Source organism: Dasypus novemcinctus, chromosome 8 (assembly GCF_030445035.2).
Source record: "Dasypus novemcinctus isolate mDasNov1 chromosome 8, mDasNov1.1.hap2, whole genome shotgun sequence".
Taxonomy (NCBI): domain Eukaryota; kingdom Metazoa; phylum Chordata; class Mammalia; order Cingulata; family Dasypodidae; genus Dasypus; species Dasypus novemcinctus.
In genome coordinates this window covers 84052107-84072147 of record NC_080680.1, presented here as the reverse complement: position 1 = coordinate 84072147, position 20041 = coordinate 84052107, and the positions used below count along the sequence as shown (strand labels likewise).

The 20041-nt window shown below is 40.7% G+C and overlaps 1 protein-coding gene across 4 annotated transcripts in view; it reads right to left on the bottom strand.

The window, feature by feature from the left end:
• The window catches only part of TSC1 (TSC complex subunit 1), a 60219-nt gene extending 43024 nt beyond the window's left edge, over positions 1-17195 (bottom strand). The window contains exons 1-2 of one of the 4 annotated variants that reach the window (XM_004475996.4): positions 16871-17195; positions 6700-6762 (exon numbers count right to left, since the gene is read on the bottom strand). The gene's annotated coding sequence lies outside the window, so the exon portion shown is untranslated. The remainder of the gene's footprint in view (positions 1-6699; positions 6763-16870) is intronic. The other 3 variants (XM_004475997.5, XM_071216868.1, XM_058302133.2) reach the window with 3 other exon arrangements.
• Between the last annotated feature and the right edge of the window lie 2846 nt (positions 17196-20041).

The following is a 20041-nucleotide window of genomic DNA, read 5'->3' as shown; positions in this document are numbered from 1 at the left end:
TATTTTATTTTAAAGATTTATTTATTTATTTATTTCTCTCCCCTTCTCCCCCTGCCCCAGTTGTCTGTTCTCTGTGTCTATTTGCTGCATGTTCTTTGTCCGCTTCTGTTGTTGTCAGCGGCACGGGAATCTGTTTCTTTTTGTTGCGTCATCTTTTTTTTTTTTTTTTTTTTTAATTATTTATTTTTTTTAATTACATTATGAAAAATATGAGGTCCCATTCAACCCCACCGCCCCCGCCCTCCACTCCCCCCACAGCAACACTCTCTCCCATCATCATGACACATCCATTGCACCTGGTAAGTTCATCTCTGAGCATCACTGCACCCCATAGTCAATGGTCCACATCATAGCCCAGACTCTCTCACGTTCCATCCAGTGGGCCCTGGGGGGATCTATAATGTCCCATAATTGTCCGTGAAGCACTATCCAGGACAACTCCACGTCCCGAAAACGCCTCCACATCTCATCTCTTCCTCCCGTTCCCCACACCCAGCAGCCACCATGGCTACCGTTCCCACACCCATTCCACATTTTCTCTGTGGACATTGGATTGGTTGTGTCCATTGCACATCTATGTCAAGTGAGGGCTTAGATTCCATATGGGTACTGGATGCACTCCTCCCGCTTCCAGTTGTAGACACTCTAGGCTCCGTGTTGTGGTGGTTGACCTTCTTCAACTCCATGTTAGCTGAGTGGAGTAAGTCCAATAAATCAAAGTGTAGGAGCTGAAGTCTGTTGAGGCTCTGGGCCGTGTTGCGTCATCTTGTGGTGTCAGCTCTCCGTGTGTGCGGCACCATTCCTGGGCAGGCTGCACTTTCTTTCCCACTGGGCAGCTCTCCTTATGGGGCACACTCCTTGTGCGTGAGGCTCCCCTACACGGGGGCAGCCCTGCATGGCAGGGCACTCCTTATGCACATCAGCACTGCGCATGGGCCAGCTCCACATGGGTCAAAGGAGGCCTGAGGTTTGAACCATGGACCTCCCATATGGTAGACAGATGCCCTAACCACTGGGCCAAGTCCGATTCCCTATATCTTACCTATTGACATCAGTAATGCAAACAAAGCATTTAGAAATACTGTTAACATACAAATATTCATTTTAAATAAACATAAAACATCCTAAATGTAATCCAAGTGAAAATCTCCTTTTGTATTTTATAAATTGAAATTCTGTCAATTAAATAGAAATGTACATTCATCATTATAAAAGTAAAAACTTCAATTAATAATTAATTGTTCAAAGACAACTTTCAAATAATTATATTAATAATATGAATATTAAAGGAATATATTAGCTAGATCGCTTTACAAATAATAGTATATGCTATTTGAGCTAAATATTCATAAAACTTTAAATAACAAATAACTGAACAGATGATATATCCTAATTCTAACTTTTATAGAATTGTTTTGTTGCATTTATTATAAACAAAATAACCTTTAAGAATTTCATTTAAGTTGTACTCTTAATTTGAAGCCTTTCAAGAAAAAGTCTTATTTGGTAATACTTCATATTTTGTGAGGATGAATTAAAAATAAAATGTGGGAAGCAGATGTGGCTCAACTGACAGAGTATCTGCCTACCACATAGGAGGTCCAGGGTTTGATACCCAGGGCCTCTTGGCCTGTGTAGTGAGCTGGCCCACTCGCAGTGTTGCCACACACAAGGAGTGCCATGCCCATTAGGGGTACCCACGCACAAGGAGTACGCCCTGTGAGGAGAGCCACCCCACACGAAAAAAGCGCAGCCTGCCCAGGAGCGGCACTGCACACACGGAGAGCTGACACAGCAACGTGACACAACAAAAAGAGACAAAGATTCCCAGGGCCACCTAAACAAGAATGCAGGCAGACAAAAGAACACACAGCGAAAATAAAAAATAGGAAAATCTAAAAAAAAAACCAAAACACAGCGAATGAACACAGAGAGCAGACAATGGGGAGTGGTAGGAATGGGAGAGAAATAAATAAAATCTTAAAAAAAAAAAAAGTAAAACCTGTCACCTCAATTTTTCTCCAAAACCACAGTTAACATCTATGGTAAATCATCTTCAAGCCAAACAAAAAGAATACAAAGAAAAGGAAACAATCTCATGAGAAAAATGAAATACCAAAACACATTTTATATGCATCAAATTTTAAAATAGACTTTACAAAAAATGCTCTAAGACAATTTCTTATAGTTTTGAGCAAAATGTTTGTCAAAGTGATTGCTATGGGTTGTGAACAACTTTTAGTAACTGAAAATGACCTTTTTTAAAAAAAATCTCATTATGGTAGTAACATATATACAGTTCAGAATTTCCCATTTTAGTCATTTTTAAATGTACAATTCAGTAATATTAATTATTCACAATATTGTGCTACCATCACCGATATCCATTACCCCAACATTTTATTACCTCAAAAAACAAACTCTGCACCCATTAAGCAATAACCCCCACACACACTCCCCCACAGCCCCTGATAACCTCTAATTTACTGTCTGTCTCTAGAAGTTTGCTAGGTGTTTCATGTAAATGAGATCATACATTTGTGTTTTTGTGTATGTCTGGCTTATTTCACTAAACATGATGTCTTTAAGGTTCATCCATGCTATAAAATGTATCAGAACCTAACTCCTTTTATACAGGTGAATAATATTCCATTATGAGTATATACCACATTTTATTTATCCATTCATCTGTTGATGGAAACATTGGTTACTTCCACCTTTTGACTATAGTGAATAATGCTGCTATGAACATTGGAGTACAAATACATTTTCAAGTCTCTGTTTCCAATTATTTGGTGATATATACCAAGAAGTAGGACTATAAGGTCATATGGTAATTCTATGTTCAACTTTCAGAGGAACTGCCAAACTGATTTCCATAGTGGCTGTACTACTTTACAACTCCACCAACAATATATAAAGGTCCCAATTTCTCTGCATCCTCATTAACACTTTTTTTTCTTTCTTTCTTTAATAACAGTCACCCTAGTGGGTGTGAAATGCTATATATCACTGTGGTTTGATTTATATTTACCTAATGACTCCAGATGTTGAGTATCTTTCTATGTGCTTATTGGTCATTTGTATACCTTCTTTGGAAAATATCTATTTAAGTCTTTTGGTCATTTTTTAATTGGGTTATTTGTTTTATTGTAGACTACAATATTCTTTATATATTCTGGTTATCAAACCCTTTACAGATTCATTGTTGGTGCTTATTTTCTCCCATTTTACAGGTAGTCATTTTACTTTGTCAACATCCCTTAACATACAAAAGTTTTTTTCCAGAAAAATTTAACAGATTTATAATTGTTATGAAGTTGAACTGTTTAAACTTGTTCACCGAAACATTTCACCTTGTATTAATGCTTTATGTCCCTGAATTTATATTAAAAATTCACACACAAATGAAAATGGATAAACTGCCAATGCCTGATTTCTGTCTCCTTATATAAAAGTTTTTCATTTTGATGCAGTCCATTTAATCTATTTTTTCTTTTGCTTCTCAGGCTTTTGGTTTCATATCTAAGAAATCACTGCCAAATCCAGGTTATGAAGGTTTCCACCCATGTTTTCTTTATATGGTTTTAGCTTTTATGGTTAGGTCTTTGGTCCAATTAGAGTTAATTTTTATATATGTGAAGTGTGAAGTCGAGATCCAACTTCATTATTTTGCATGTGGATACCCAGTTTTCCCAGTACCATTTGTTGAAGAGACTATGCTTTCCCCAATTAATGTACTTGGCATTTTTCTTAAAAATCAGTTGGTCTGATGGCTTATTTATGAACTCTCAATTCTATTCCATTGTTCTATACGTCAATCCTTATGATGGTACCACATGTTCTAATGATTGTGGTTTTGTGTTAAGTTTTGAAATTGGGAACTGTGAGACTTCCAACTTTAGTCTTCTTCTTTGATAGATCTGGTTATTTAGGGACACTTATCTGACTTTAGTATTAGAGTATTGCTAGCTTCAAAGAATGAGAATGTAAACTATCATTCAGGTGGTGCAGCAGTGCTCCAAAATGTATTCACCAAATGCAGTGAATGTGCCACAATGATGAAAGAGGTTGTTGATGTGGGAGAAGTGGGGGGTAGGGTGTGGGGTATACAGGAACCTCATATTTTTAAAATTATTTTTTATTTATCCCCCCACCACCAACCCCCATCTGCTCTCTGTGTCCATTCACTGTGTGTTCTTCTGCGACCGCATGTATCCTTATCAGCGGCACCGGGAATCTGTGTTTCTTTTTTTGTTGTGTCATCTTGTTGTGTCAGCTCTCCGTGTGTGTGCAGCACCATTCTTGGGCAGGCTGCACTTTCTTTCCCGCTGGGCGGCTCTCCTTACAGGGCACACTCCTTGTGCGTGGGGGACACCCCTGAATGGCATGGCACTCCTTACACGCATCAGCGCCGTGCATGGGCCAGCTCCACATGGGTCAAGAAGGCCCAGGGTTTGAACCGTGGATCTCCCATGTGGTAGGAAGACACTCTATCCATTGGGCCAAGTCCGCTTCCCTTATATTTTTTAATGTAACATTTTTTTGTGATCGATGTATCTTCAAAAAAATACAATTAAAAAAATAATTTAAAAATTAAAAAAAAAAAAAAGAATGAGTTAGAAAAGAGGCCCTTCCTCTTTAATCTGAGAAGGATTGGTATAAATTCTTTGACTGGCAGAATTCACCAGTGAAGCCATCTGATCTTGGAATTTCTTTGTTGAGAAGCTTTTGATTACAGATTCTATCTCGTCTGCTGAGATTTTCTACTTCTTATTCAGTCAGTTTAGGTAAATGTTGTGTTTCTAGGGATTTGTCCATTTCCTCTGAATTATCTAAATTGTTGGCATACAGTTGTTCACAGTATTCTCTTATAATCCCTTTAATTTCTGCAAGATCAGTAGAAATTCACTTTTTTTTTTTTTTGGAGGTACCAGGGATTGAACCTGAGACCTCCTATATGGGAAACAGGCACTCAAACACTGAGCTACACCCACTCCCCTCTTTTTATTTTTAATATACTTTTTTATTTTTTTAAAGACTTAGATTACATAAATGTTACATTAAAAATATAGGGGATTTCTACTTTCATTTTGATTTTAGTTATTTGCATCTTCTCCCTTTTTTCATTCTCTGTCTAGCTAGTTTATCAATTTTATTGAACTTTTCAAAGAACTTTTGGTTTCCTTGATTCTCTATTGTTTATTCTCTCTCCCATTTATCTCTAATTTTTATCATTTCCTTTCTTCTGCTCACTTTGGATTTAGTTTGCTCTTTTTTATTAGTTCCTCCAGGTGTGAGGATAGGTTACTAATCTGCATTTAGAAAAGATCTATGGCCATGTTTTCCTTTAGCTCATTAAATTTATTTAGGAGAGTTAACTTTATGTCTTTAATTAGTTGCTCCAACACCTGTGCTTCTTCTGTTGTTTTATTTTGTTCCTTTAAATGGGTCATTTTTTCCAGTTTCTCTGTATGTCTCAAAATTTTTTTATTGAAATCTGGGCATTGGACTATTTTGATGTACTAACTCTGGAAGTCAGATTTTCCCATTACCCAGGGACCTAGTATAGACTGCTGTGTTGAGGCTTCTCTTTAACATTTAGCCTAATTTATACTGAACCTACACAAGAGCCCCTGCTGAAGAGTTAGGTTCTTCTCAGGCTTCTCTGAGCCTACCTCTTGTCTTAGACATGTGTGGTAGCTTTCAATTCCCCATTATGTACACCTGTTTCCTCTCCAACGGAGTTTCTCTCTCCCAGCTTTTCCTCCCAGGGCCCTGTACTGTGCTCTTTGTCTCAATCACAGTTTTTCACCCCAGGCAACTGCTGTCATCTAGCCCTGTCTTGCCTTTTCTCACTGGTCCCACTCAGCCACTCTATACTCTACACTCTACATGCCCCTTTCTGCATGAGTCATCTAGCTCTGCCTTGCCTTTTCTCACTGGTTTCACTCAGTCACTCTACACTCTACATGCCCCTTTCCACATTGCTTTTCTACCCCAGGTAAATTCTGGGTTAGGAGACCCAGATACATGCCCTTGGTCAGTCTTCCGTGGAATGTTTTGGAGCCAATGTACAAAGACACCAAATATATTCACTTAGATGTGCCAATTATCAGGCCCCAATGACCCATACTTAAAAGTGTGCAGGCTGCCAAGTCACTACTATGGGTTGCACAAACAGCCACACAGAAGTGAGGGGGAAGGAGGGGCCTAGACAAGTAAACTTGTCCTGTGGCTTTCCTAACATTTTTAGTGTATTTCCCTGACTCACTCCCCCATCTAGCATTCACTGAGTTGTTGTCTAGTAAAGACCATATTTTGCTGTATATGAGGCATACGTCCACTAAGTACTAACTATACACCTCAGGAAAATTACAATAACATCTCTGAGTCTGACTCCTCATCTGTAAAATGGGATATAACAATAGTGTTATGAAGAATAAAATAAATAATGCATATAAAATACTCAGCATAGTGCCAGACACTGAATAAGAAATTAATAAATCATCAGTAATTTCATTAATTATTTCATGCCATACATATTTCAGTTCCTTGGGAAGTAGGTAAAACCATAAATGTTAAGTCCCTGAATGCAAAAAAAAAAAAAAAAAAGCATCAATGCACTAATGCAACCATAGATAAGAATGATAATTTGTTTCCACCTTTCCACAACCACTGAGGTAGTTTATACTTTACCTGTTCTGGGGACAAATGATACTTCACTTTCCAGTGCTGTCAACTTGGTGTCTTTCATGGTAACTAATGGGAAAAAAACATAAAAATATATAATAATCTTACAAAGAAGTAGAATCCCAGATGCAATCAGAAGGGAGTTTAGGGTTCATCTGGTACACCTCCTTTCTACTCTAGCTCTGACAGGTGGCTAACTGGTTTCCACTGGAATGAACACTTATCATCATTGGAAGCACGTGCCTCTCCCTATCTATATTTCTGAACAGCTGGTTGTCGGAAAATTCTTTATACTGTGCTAAACTTGTAATTCCTGTCTTTTGTTTAACTGTCTGTTACACTAGTGCTGAAAACAAATGGGCAGAAGAGGTTCTGGAATTCGAGAGGGCCAAGCTGAAATCCAAGTTCTGTCACTTATTAGCTGTGTAACTTTGGCTATTAATATATCTTAAGTGTCTAATGCCTAACTATTAGTTACCTTGTCTGTAAAATGAGAACACTAATGGCCTCTATCTCATATGGCCATGTGAAGATTAAATGAGATGATGCATCCTGTAGCCCTCAGCAGTATGTTGAACATAGTAACTATTCATGGAGCTCTGTGAGGCAGGACTGTGCTCTTACCCTCACAGTAGTAAAGTGTAAAGCATAAAGCACTTAATAGGCCTGCATCATCCTATCACACACCACACTCCCTCCTCCATTCTATTACCCTGCCCTATTAGCCTTTCAGTATCTTGGCCAAACCACACCCTTTCCCACTTTGGAACCAGGTAGTTGCTGTCCTATGCCCAAGAGACTATTCCTACCTCCTCACAAGCTAACTCTTCATCCTTAAAATCTCAGCTTAAACACTCACTTCATCAGAAAAGCCTTCCTAGGCCTCTAGATCCCTGTACCCCAATCCCCCAGACTAAGCCAGGCCACCTGTTAAATATTCTTAGTAGCCTGTATTTCTTTGCATCTATTACCACAACCCAATTAAATAAGTGTAATTATTGAACATGTCTCCCTTTCTAGACTAGAAGTTATTCCAAGAACAAACTGTATCAAATTCAGTACTGTCATCTCTAGCAGCTATCACAAATGGAGTTAAAACATTTGTGAAATAAATGTATGAATGTACAAAGCCTATTATGTCTTCAGAACAGCACAACCCAAGTCAATCTTTCTACACAAGCATAAAATATTTATGAACAGCTATTATTTCTCTACTTTCTTCCCCCTTTTATCCCACTTTCTGTTAAAATCATCTCATATCAAATATCCATGATAAATATGAATACATGTATACCTTCCACTTTGCTTTTAAAATATGGCCTTTCAAACTATATAGGTATGGTCTGGTCATTAGATTGTAAGCTTAAGACTTGGACAAGGACCATTTGTTTGGTATACCAATGGACACCCAGGGCCTAAGTCAGTACCTGGCACACAACAGGAAACTAAAGACTGAGGTCACCCAAGATTTCATCAGCTTCTTCAATAGCCAACCCAGGGTTGAAGATGGAAGATGAAAGTTAAGTTTCATATACTGCATAAACCTAATTACAGTAAGCACTGAAAAGCTTGGAAACAAACATTTAAATATACAGTCCTGGTCAAAGTTGAAATGGTTGATTGAGCAACTCTTCAACAAAATGTCTTGATCCGGGGAAACGGATGTGGTGGTTCAACCAATTGGGCTCCTTCCTACTATATAGGAGTCAAGGGTTCAATGCCCAGGGCCTCCTGGTGAGGGCAAGCTGGTCTATGCAGTGAGCTAGCCCACGTGGAGTGCCGGCCCACAAAGGAATGCAGCCCTGCACAGGGGTGACACCATGCATGGGAATGCCACCCTGTGCAGGAAAGTTGCCCCGCACAGGAGTGCCAGCCGACGCAGAGAGCTGGCACAGCTAGATGACACAACAAGAGACACAGAGGAGAGAAAATAAGAAGACATAACAGAACAGGGAGATGAGGTGGTACAAGAGGGTAATCACCTCTCTCCCACTCCGGAAGGTCCCAGGATTGGTTCCTGGAGCAGCCTAATGAGAAAAAAAGCAGACACAGAAGAACACACAGCAGGGAAATCGATTTGGCCCAACTGATAGAGCATCTACCTACAATATAGGAGGTCCAGGGTTCAAACCCAGGGCCTCCTGACCCGTGTGGTGAGCTGGCCCATGCACAGTGCTGATGCACACAAGGAGTGCCGTGTCATGCAGGGGTGTCCCTCACGTAGGGGAGCTCCACACGCAAGGAGTGCACCCCACAAGGAGAGCCACTCCATGCAGAAAAAGCATAGCCTACCTAGGAGTGGCACCGCACACATGGAGAGCTGACACAGCAAGATGACACAACCGAAAAAAAAAGACACAGATTCCCAGTGCTGCTGACAAGAATGCAAGTGGACACAGAAGAACACATAGTGAATGGACACAGAGAGCAGACAACAGGGGTGGGGGCGGGGGGTAGGGAGAGAAATAAATTTAAAAATTAATCTTTAAAAAAATGTCTTGATCTGGATGATAGGCTCATTATATTTCCATGTGGAACACATTCTAGGTATTTAAATATTAATGTTTCAGTGGCACATACAGGCATGTGGGCAATTGTCAGCAGGCTGGACTTTCAGAAAGACCAATCAAACCATCCAGGCAAAGAATGCTTGCTCGGCCAGTCATTCAACTAAATCAGAGAGATGGAATTAAAACACAGGAAACCCTAATATTCAAGAATCTTAAAATCAGCTATTAGTCTAGTGGGTCATAAAGACTTCCTCTTATAATTGATTCCATATGGATCTTTTATCTGGAAAGAAATATCAAAGGAAAGGGTAAGTTTAGGATATAACAAGATGAGAGTTTATAGCCTGCTTAGCCAAGATCACTAGCCTAGAGGAAGTAACATAAGATATCAAAGTTTCTTGGTCCAATGCCCAATGCTAACTTTAACACCATACTAAAGAATGGTGATGATAATAAACCAGCATCAATTTTATGTTGGTATGGCAAAGGCTACTTGCCATTATTGCTATTTTTAAGTGTTTTTATACTTATCCTTTTATATTTAAACTCTGCTCTATTGAAGTACTTACTTAACAAAGTAAAATCATTCTCATGAGTAAAGTGAGATGTGACAAGGAAAGTGAGTGGTAGGGAAGACCCCCTCAAAGATGCATACCCCTCAAGGGTATGGATGAAAACACCTCTTAGAGCATAACAAGACTGTCAATCCATGTTCTCATCTTCAAAAGCCAAATTCAAAAAGAAAGAACTTTTCCTCTTTGACATTTGATCCAAAAGTAGAGTTCTCACCTACGTGCAACATTGTAATTGTACTTCCACAAGCAGTCTTTTGGTATCTCTACAAAAACAAAGATAGAGATCTTTATTTGAGAAAGGAGATAAGGGCTGTGCTTTAGTACTTTGAAATTATATAGAAGCAAGGAGAGCAGGTCAAGTTGTTTTCACAGTTCACATTAAATAATTTCATTCTTTAGGTGTTTACTGATAGATGGATTATGTACCTAGAAATGCACATGAGCCCCCAAGGTAATAAGCCATGTGTAGGTATCATGAACAAGACCTGCATACACTTTTTTCACATATCTCCACCCTACGCAAGATGTTATCATCATGTAAATTGTGAACTGTGAGAAGGCAAGAGCTATACATACTTTTATGAAATACTAGTAACAGGCAACTAAAATGCCATTAGAAAGCATTTTATCTGAATATATTAGAACAGTCAGACTTTAGAAAGAAAGTGTTGTCTGTGACCTAGAAAATACCTCCTAGGATACCTCGTAACTGTAAATCACATAAAATAGGTAACTGCGTATCAAATTGCCTAAGGTAATTTTGTATACATTTGCCAACTACAGGTATAAATGAAGGCAGGTGTTTCTTTACTAAAACTTGTTTTCGATATTCAGGTGTTTACCTATAAAAGTTTAAAGACAATTCAGATGTAGATTCAGGCACAGATGGACTAATTCATTACCAAATACAGTATAGGCAGCGCAGAAACACTGCACTATCATGTTAATATTACAGCTTTGACTCAAAACTCTCAAATAACTTCTTAAGAGTAATATTATATCAAGTGAACAAGGTTGCCTTCACAAATGCATCTAAAAAGAGATACCTGCTCTAATTCTCAATTCCTACCAATGCAAAGTGAACCCAGAACTGATGTAGAAGGAAGGAGAAAGGGGTAGCAAATACTACTGAGTATGAGTAAAACAGCTAGCTGTAAAATCTGCCAAAACTTGTAGTTCCATGTGATTTAAATGGTCCCAGCAGTTGAAGTACCCCTCAAAATCACGTAACTGGGGCAGGAGAGTTCCAACTTAACAGTTTCTCCATTCAGTACTTTTGCTATTGGGCACCTTGATGGACAGTATGCTGAAGCAAAGAATCAACTGGTAAGTTGCTTATCGCAACAGAGCTTGATTTCAGTAAGGTTTATCTCTTTTACAAATAATGTTTCAAAAGTTTTGACTTTCTATTAGCATTTAGAAAATTATTTACCAAGAAAATACAGGCCAGATAGATACCATGTGATTTTAAAAGTCTCTATACAGAGTTTCCTCTGAGAAAAATCTGAGCAACCTGTGAGATTTCTTTAGATTTCTAGTTCAGAGGATTAAAATAAAAATAAAAATAACCTAAGGAAACGGGAAGGGCTTGATATTCTAGGGCAGTGGTTCTCAAATTGTGGTCCTCTATCAGCACATCAGCATCACCTAGGAATTTGTTAGAAATGCAGATTCTTGGGGTTTACCCCAGACCTCTGAATAAGAAAATTTGGAAATGGAGCCCTCTACAAGGTTCTGATGCCCACTAAAAGTTGAGAACTACTGGTCTAGGAAGAACAAAGGGGGATGAAGGCAAGAAACACTCAACCCATACATACATACATACATAAACACATATATGTATAATAAATACGCACACACAAACTCACAAACATATTTATTTATCTATTTGAAATTCAAAAGGAAAATAAACCTTCAAAAAGAGCCCAATGAAATTTTGCCGACACTAAAGGTACAAGCACAGACTGAATGCAAAGCTGGATAAGCATTTAGGAGGTTACATACTTGAGGGTCCTATGTCTTTCCTTTTTTTTTTTTTTTTAATGTGGCACCTAAAGTTGAATTTTCAGTGACGTGTAAAGAATATTTCTAAACAGAAGTTAAGCAAAATTATTTATAATATAAACAGTACATAAGTCCATCTTTTAAAAGACTGAGGCCTTCCCTACCTACTGGTTTAAAAAAGTTTGCTTTTAACAAAGCCCAAGTTCATTTTTTTTTTAAAGATTTATTTTATTTATTATTTCTCTCCTCCCCCCTGCCCCCACCCTCGCCCCAGTTGTCTGTTCTCTGTGTGCATTTGCTGCATGTTCTTTGGTCTGCTTCTGTTGTTGTCAGCGGCACAGGAATCTGTGTCTCCTTTTATGTCACCTTGCTGCGCCAGCTCTCCATGTGTGTGGCGCCATTCCTGGGCAGGCTGCACTTTCTTTCGCGCTGGGCGGCTCTCCTTACAGGGCACACTCCTTGCGCATGGGGCTCCCCTATGCGGGGGACACCCCTGCGTGGCAGGGCACTCCTTGCGCGCATCAGCACTGCACATGGGGCAGCTCCACATGGGTCAAGGAGGTCCGGGGTTTGAACTGCGGACCTCCCATGTGGTAGGCGGACGCCCTAACCACTGGGCCAAGTCCACTTCCCCCAAGTTCATTTTTAAGAGCAGTAGTGTATCTAGAATGACCAGTTGTGCTTCAAGCAGGGTCCATGAAACCCCAATAGTCATATGCAAAATTTCATATCTATGTGAATTTTTTTGGTGGTGGGACAGAAAGGGAAGAGGTAGGGGCATATGGTCAAGGCTCCAACAGATTTTCAGAGGACAACCAAGGCCTCTAAAAAAGTTAAGTACCACTGACCTATCAGTTAATTTATGTGATTAGTCGATCCAGGCAGTTTATCACAGTCAAAGATTTAATGCTTGGGCATGGAATCAACCAAACTGGGTTCGAATCTCAGTTTAGTCACTGACTGTGACCTTCCTTAGACAATTTACTTAAAGTCCCTAAACTTCAGTTTCTTCATCTCCCTATTCTGCCCCTTAAAGCTGTAGGAAGAATAAATGGGATAATACATATAAAGTACTTAGTATAGTGTTTGGCACATACATACTTAATCAATTTTTAACCTATTATTATAACAATATTACTACCAAACAAAATGTTATTCCTGGGTACATAATGCTTAGCAGTCTATCAATTTAACAACCAGTATTTGAAACATTGATAAACCATTCTATAACTTAACATGGATACACTTTGGGTTCCTTCCTATGCTCTTAAACTCCTCAAAGTAGTACAGGTCTTAATGGTTGTATCATTCATGTCACCACGTCTGTACTTCTTACCACTCCCCACGCTGCCTTCCATCACTAACAGAGGGACAAAATTGTCCTTTATCACCAACTTATCACTTCATGGCCTCTACTGCCATTATATTTACTTCAGAAAATGACTTGTGAGTTCCAGGCTAGTAACAAGCATGCCTTGTTTTGTATTAAATCTAGGTTTTTAAGGCATGTTACTCAATAGATGACAATATGAATTCTTTAAACCTTAATAACCATTTAGTTATCTTTTGATACTACACTATATATAACAAAAGTTAGCACTGCACAAGATAAGGGACAATAAATCGGCAGTCTTCAGTGTATATATATAATTTATTCTCCCCCCCATGAAATTAAGCATTAAATTATTAATTTACAGCCACTAGAGGCTCAAAAAATAATCAGAGGGAGCGAATATAGCTCAAGGGAGGCCCTGGGTGTTTCTGTTCCGGTGTCTCCTAAAAACAAGCAAACAACAAGCAAAAAAAACAAAAACAAAACCAACTCAGGGGAGCCAGTGTGGCTCAGTGAGCAACCACTTCCGACATACAAGGCTCTGGGTTCAATCTCCAGCCCCCGTGTCTCTAAAAAAAAAAAAAGTAATCAGAGACAAATCTCAAATTGCTGATAGTTGGACCTCTTTCAGAGCAATTTAAATGGGGGGGGGGGAAATGAGTATTTCTTGCAAGCCAAATTATATTTAATTATTACTAAATGATAATCTGAGGGGAAAAAATTCAATGCTGGAGTATACACTATGTATTTTTTTTAAAGCAAAATCAGCTATAGATCTGAGTGCTGAATATGCTTTTCTTTCATGCCTTTAGCTGCTTAAATGACAAAACTAATCTCTCAAAGAGAGATTTATAATATGGGAAACTTAAAGGGACTTACCTTTTTAAAAATAATTTGATATAAGGGAAAAAATAAGTCATCACCCAACAAGACAGGCTAAAACTCACCCATTTTCTTTGTTATTATAAAGCTATTAACACTTTGATTCAATCAATTTTAATCAAAATGTACAAATTAATTCCCAGGAGGACTTTAAACAGAAATTTAGACTTAGACATATTCTAATTTACAGTCCAACTCTTATTTCACAGAAGAAGAAACTGAGGCTCACAGAATTTAAGTTACTTGCTAAAGGCTACTGGACTTTTAGAGAAGTTTAAATGGTTGATGTATTGCTGTATTTGGCTCAGCTGTGTCTAAGAACATCCAATATTTCTAAGAGAAGCTAATTTTAGTCTATTATGGCCCTGGTACCTAGAAAAGAGCATGTATGTATCCTAACCAACTTCTAAAGACAGAGCTATAAGATCAAGTTAAGTTTTAATTCAGAGCTGAAACATTCATCCACCACTACACACAGATCAGAGGTTAAAAACTTTAAAAGAAATACCTCTGAAATAAATTATAAATTAAAATAAAAAAACAAAAACAAAAACAGCCAAACTGATCCTTTAAGCCAGTGGTCCTGAACCTCTGCTGCATATCAGAATCACCTAGGGCTTCCTTCAAATTATATATCCAGGATCTCCTCAAAGAACCAATCTGTGTGGCCAGATGTCTGTACATGGAAGTTCTGATGAACACTACGGTTTGATATCCCTTGTTTCCAGCTATTTCATTATTCATAAACATTACATACATTACATATACAGTATATGTTCGTTTTGCTCCAGTAAGACTGTTCAGGTCTACCTCACAAATGAAACCAGGCATGCACATAAAGCATCATGTTACACCACAACAGCAGCAGTACTGGAAGTCTTTGGTTTTAACCTAGTGAGAAAAATATGAGTCACAAGATTTGAGACACTTCAATTTAGTGAAAACAAGTAAGAAGGCTGGTAGACACCTTCTTTCTAACTAGGAATTTAGGAACATACCAACAAGCCTTTAAGACACCAGGAAACGTACGAAACAAAGAAAGTATATATCTGCCCTTGCAGGCACATGATGTAAGAGTGTTTTGGATAAGATATTAACTATAGTAAGAGAATATTTTCCATTTATATCTTCTATAAATACCCCTTAAGTTTACACCTCGTAGTTAGAAGAAGATTCCACAGCTCCCCAGGGGAACAGCAAAGAAAGGTTCAGTGTTTCTGAAGAGCCTCATTTGCCTGATGCAAGACTGTTAAGGGCACATTTCCCTACATATCCCTAAATCAGTTTTCACGTTTGCATATTCCAGGTTTACTCAGGAATGTTCAATTTAAGAATCACAGGTGGTTGCTCAGTAAATCAAGTGCTCCCAGAAGACTGGGTTTTATAATGCTTCTAGAAATATAGCTCCGCTTTACTAGCATGTTTAAATTCAGATGACTCCAAGATGACCCCAAAATTATAAATCAAAGTATTTCAGAAGAGTATTATTCTATTTTACTGCTTTTACATCTTACTCTATATATAGCTTTCTATTTTTAAAAAATAGTTCAGCAAAGACTTTAGCAAAACTTCTTTCTGCAGTAAATTCATCAGTTTTATAAAAACATCAAATACTTTCCAGCCTAATTTAGACTAGCAAGTTTACATTAACAACACTGACGTCCTAAACAAAATCTAACCCCCATAAGCAAGTGCACCTCCCTTCAAAATTAAACACACATTCACAGCGGCATGCTTGCAGGAACCTTGGCCAATTGATTAATTTTAATCACTTAATTAGTATGACAGGCCAGCTTCTAACAAATAACAGATACATAAGAGCGTTAGGGGGGAGTATAAATAATGACAGGAGCCTTTGGAATCAGCCCAACTCGGGGTTTCAGTCCTGGCTCAGGTACTTCTTAAGTGGTGTGACCTTGGGAGAGTTACCCTCATTTCTTCGGGCCCTAGTCTCTTCCTCCGAGAAAGGGACTTTTTAATAGCGGCTGTCTCTTCCGTTTGCAGTCATCATCTCCTTTAGTCCTCACGGCACGCACTTCTACAGTGCCTGGCACACAGAGAGCACTCCACAAACATTAGCCGCTGTTGGATAAATTAGAGGACCGCATCCCCTTCCAAATTCCCCCCAAATCCAAACCACACGAAGCAAAACTCTTTAACAGGAAACATAAAGAGGCTTAATTTTAAAAGATCTCTGACTGTAGACTCTTCATCCTCCAGTTCCTAAAACGAATGAATGAGCACCTAGGAGCGGTTCTGCAAATAGCTGTTTCTTAAGGATCACCTCTGACGACTTTAAGGTAACTGTCTTTCATCGTCAATTAAACACCCACAACTACACCCGGAGCAAGGCACTCCAGGCATGCAAATGTCAGCGGAGACACTGATCCCAGGCGAGTCTCTGATGCCCACAGGCAGCGTCCATTCATTCTCTCCCCGCCCCCTCTCATCAAGTCTTGGGACCAGCACCCCCTTCAGCCCTTCCACTCCGGCCAGTTCTCTCCCCTGTCCTCGGCATCCCGTGTGAACCTGTCACCCAACAAACAAGGAGCTGGCGAAGGAGCCCACTTCAACCCTGCAATGAGCACCGCGGCCCAAGGTTCAGCCGTCCCATCGGCCGCCGAGAAGGGGCGAAGTGCCAGTCCGGCCCGCGTCTCCTTCCCTGGGACCCGCCAGTTCCTAACGGGCCCCGCGGGAGCCAGCGCGGACTAAGAGGGAAGGGAAAGCTCTCCAAAGCCACCTTCTCCGGCTCCCCTTACCTGCAAGTGCTCCCCATGTCCCAGCCCCCCAACCCCTCCCAGACCTCGGTCATGATGCCAGGGCTTCCACGAGAAGCCCCCATGAAAAGGAAGGGGAGACACCCCCATACTCACCCAACGTCTCCTCCCCCTCAGCTGTTTACCTCACAGTTCCTCCAGTCTACAGGGCGCCGCCATCTTGGACGTACAGCACCTCCTTCCAACGTGAACTGTCTAATACCGACTGCAGCCTCCGCCACGAAAAAGAGTCCCCAGTGGGTCTCGCCTCCCCCTCAAACCAGATAACAGATGACCGCGGTCGGCAGCTTGGTTGGACGGAAGAGGCTAATCTACTCATTACTGAAGGTGCGAACTGGTCAAGAAAAAAATCAAGGAGAGTTCCTAAGGTGGGGGGGGCGGGAACAGGCGGAAGGATCCTGAAAGGAGGCTGCTGAGAGATCTTGTGACTCCGAAGGAGGGGAAAAGAAGGGCCGGCGCGGCGGGAGGAGCCAAGTGTAAACTCCGAGGGGGAGGAGAAGGGGAGGGGTCACGTGACTGGGCCCGGCCAGAGGGGGCTGTGGAAGAGAAATAAACAAGTTCGCCCTGGCTGGGTGTGGTTGGTGTGCTTTTCTACTGTTCCTCAGTGTTATCTCTTCCCTTCGCAGATTCTGGTGCCCCATAGGGTTTCACTGTGTCCGGCCACAGAGCTATGATCCTATTTTCCAAAGAGCCAGGGGGGCACGCGTGAGTGAAGGGTTCGTTTTTGAACCTTTAACGAATTGCAGCTCATCTAGGGAAGGAATAGAAAGCTGGGCAAGAGCCACCCTCTTTCCTTTGCAAAATATATGAAAAGCCCACCTTTGGTACTCTGCGAAGGACCAAACTGGCTTCTGTCCTCAGATTGCTAACAATTGAGCCCTAGTCATGAGATCTGTGTAAAACCACCTTAATAAGAGGAGGCAGCTTTAAAATCAGAAAACCTTAATTCAATTCCTGCTCTCCTACTTCCTGGTTGTGGTAAATCTGGACAAGTATTTGCTCCTCCTCTAAGCCTCAGTGTCTTCCTCTCTGAAATGGGCGTAAGAATATCCTCAAAGTGAGGGTTCAAGGAGATAATTAAGGAAAGTGTTCAGTGAACGTGTCTGAGGCATAGCCAGTGCTCAATGAAAGATGGCCCTTATGAAGCAGGATATATTAAGCGCTGTAACTGAAATGAAGGCTAAGTATGGTATCTGAAAGGCTCATTGAAGTCATGGGACATATGAGTGGGAGAGGTGGTTGTGAAGTGAAAGGTATTCCAGGTAAAGGGAACCAAAGGATCAAGAGCATGGAGGCAAGAAAATGCTGGATGACTTATGGGAGTAACAAGTTTTGTCATGGAAACCAACTGGGTCACAATGCAAGGCTGTCTATGAGTTAGGGGTCCCGTGTATTAATGGCCAGCACAGTGGGTGCTGCCAGAATTCTGAGGAGGCCTAGAATTGGACAGGGTGGGGCCACTGCTGGCCTGTATGACACCATTGTGAGAAGTAGAAAAAGGCACTCCCTCTGGGCCCGCGTCCCGAACCCGGGCTGTATTTCCGTCCCTGCTCACCCACCCTCATCCTTCCTGGATGCCCTTTAGCAGTGCACACCTTTATAACCATAGACCTTGGGCCAGGCAGGCCAATGGGGAAGGTGGGAATTGAGCTGAGGATTTACAGTGGTCTAACACCATCATGGGAAAGAAGATAAGAGTTTCAGATTCAGATTTAGACCTGAGTTTGAATGTAGGTTTCTACCCAGTACTAACTGGAGAGCCTTAATTTCTGCATCTACAAAATAGAGGTAATAATAACACCTACCTAATGAGGATTTAGAGGGAATTCAATGAGATAGTAAGATACAATTAGCATAGACCCTAGCTCAATAAATGTTAGTTTTGTTACTGTGTTAACTGTCCTCATCATTGGCATCTGTCACTCTCAGGAGTTGGTCCACCAAAAGCTAAATTTTTCCGTATAGTACGGTAGGGGAGAAGGGGGAAGGCCGAGATTCCCCCAGTTCTACTGGCCCACAGATCATTTAACGGGAACAGATTTCCTGCCTTTGTATTCATATTCAGTATGTTCAGAGATTTCTGAGACCACCAGTAATTGGGAGACTTAGGGTTAAGGGGTGGGGTAGGGGGACAGGCACAGCTCCAGAGCTCTGAGCCAAGAATCTCATCTTGCTGGAACATGCTCCTTGTTTGTGATATGCCAAACTTGCAGTGATATGCCAAACTTAACTGCTGGTCCTCAAAGGGGTGATAGAAACATTGTTACTATTTATGCATTGTTACTTCTGGAAGAAGAATGGAAATTGTTATTTTAATATGGGCCACCAGGGGCTCCTGAAAAGAACACGCAGACAGCTATACCACCATCTCCATCATCTCCCACCACTTCTCAGTCTGGACCATCCGGGCATTTTCTACTTCTCTAGGGTTGATTTTTGTCATATGCTAAATAGAGGTTAATCAGACCTCTACCTTCCAGGCACCACCCTGGAGTCTCTTCCCCAATTTCTCCATACTGATGATGCGCCTAACAATCATAGTACCCAATCCCAGGCCACAGGCACCCGGACCAGGCCTAGCTAATCCATGTCTCCCTTTTTCCTGGCCATAGTGATTGGCTCTTGGATGGACATGTGACTCAAGCTGAGCCAGTCAGGATGCTTCCCTGGGTCTTTATATATGGGTACTGAAAGAGCTTTTTTCTATCTTTCCTCTGGTCTCACTGAACTGGAATGCTGAATCCAGGAGCTGTGACCTCTACGTCCCCTTTTCCTATAGCAAGCTCTGTGAGAAGTCCAGGCAAGAGATAGAAAAGACAAAGAGAGTCAGAGGTGGAAAGAGAAAGGCACAATGATATTTCCTGAATCCCCAGAGTCCCTGAGACCAACTCACTCTGGTCTTCCAAGTTCCATGAGACAATAGCTTCCTATTTTGGCTGATGCTAGTTTCAGTTGGGTTTCTGTTCTTGTAAACAAGAGGCTTTCCTGATGTAATGAGATTTGAAGGACTTCAGAGGGACGCCATTAGTCAAAAATATTTCCTTCCCAGTGCCTAAAGTTTAACCATTTGAAGTGTCCTCTTTCTTTAGCTTTCTGTGTGGCAGACTTGTGGCCAATCTCCCTGCCTTCAGTGAGCCCCATCTCCTACAGGATCAGATCCAAGCTCCTTACAATGATCCCTGAGGCCCTCTACAGCCTACCTCTGATGACCTCCCTGGTCTTATCATCTTCTCTCTTTGTCTAGCACCCTGACCTCTAGCACCATGG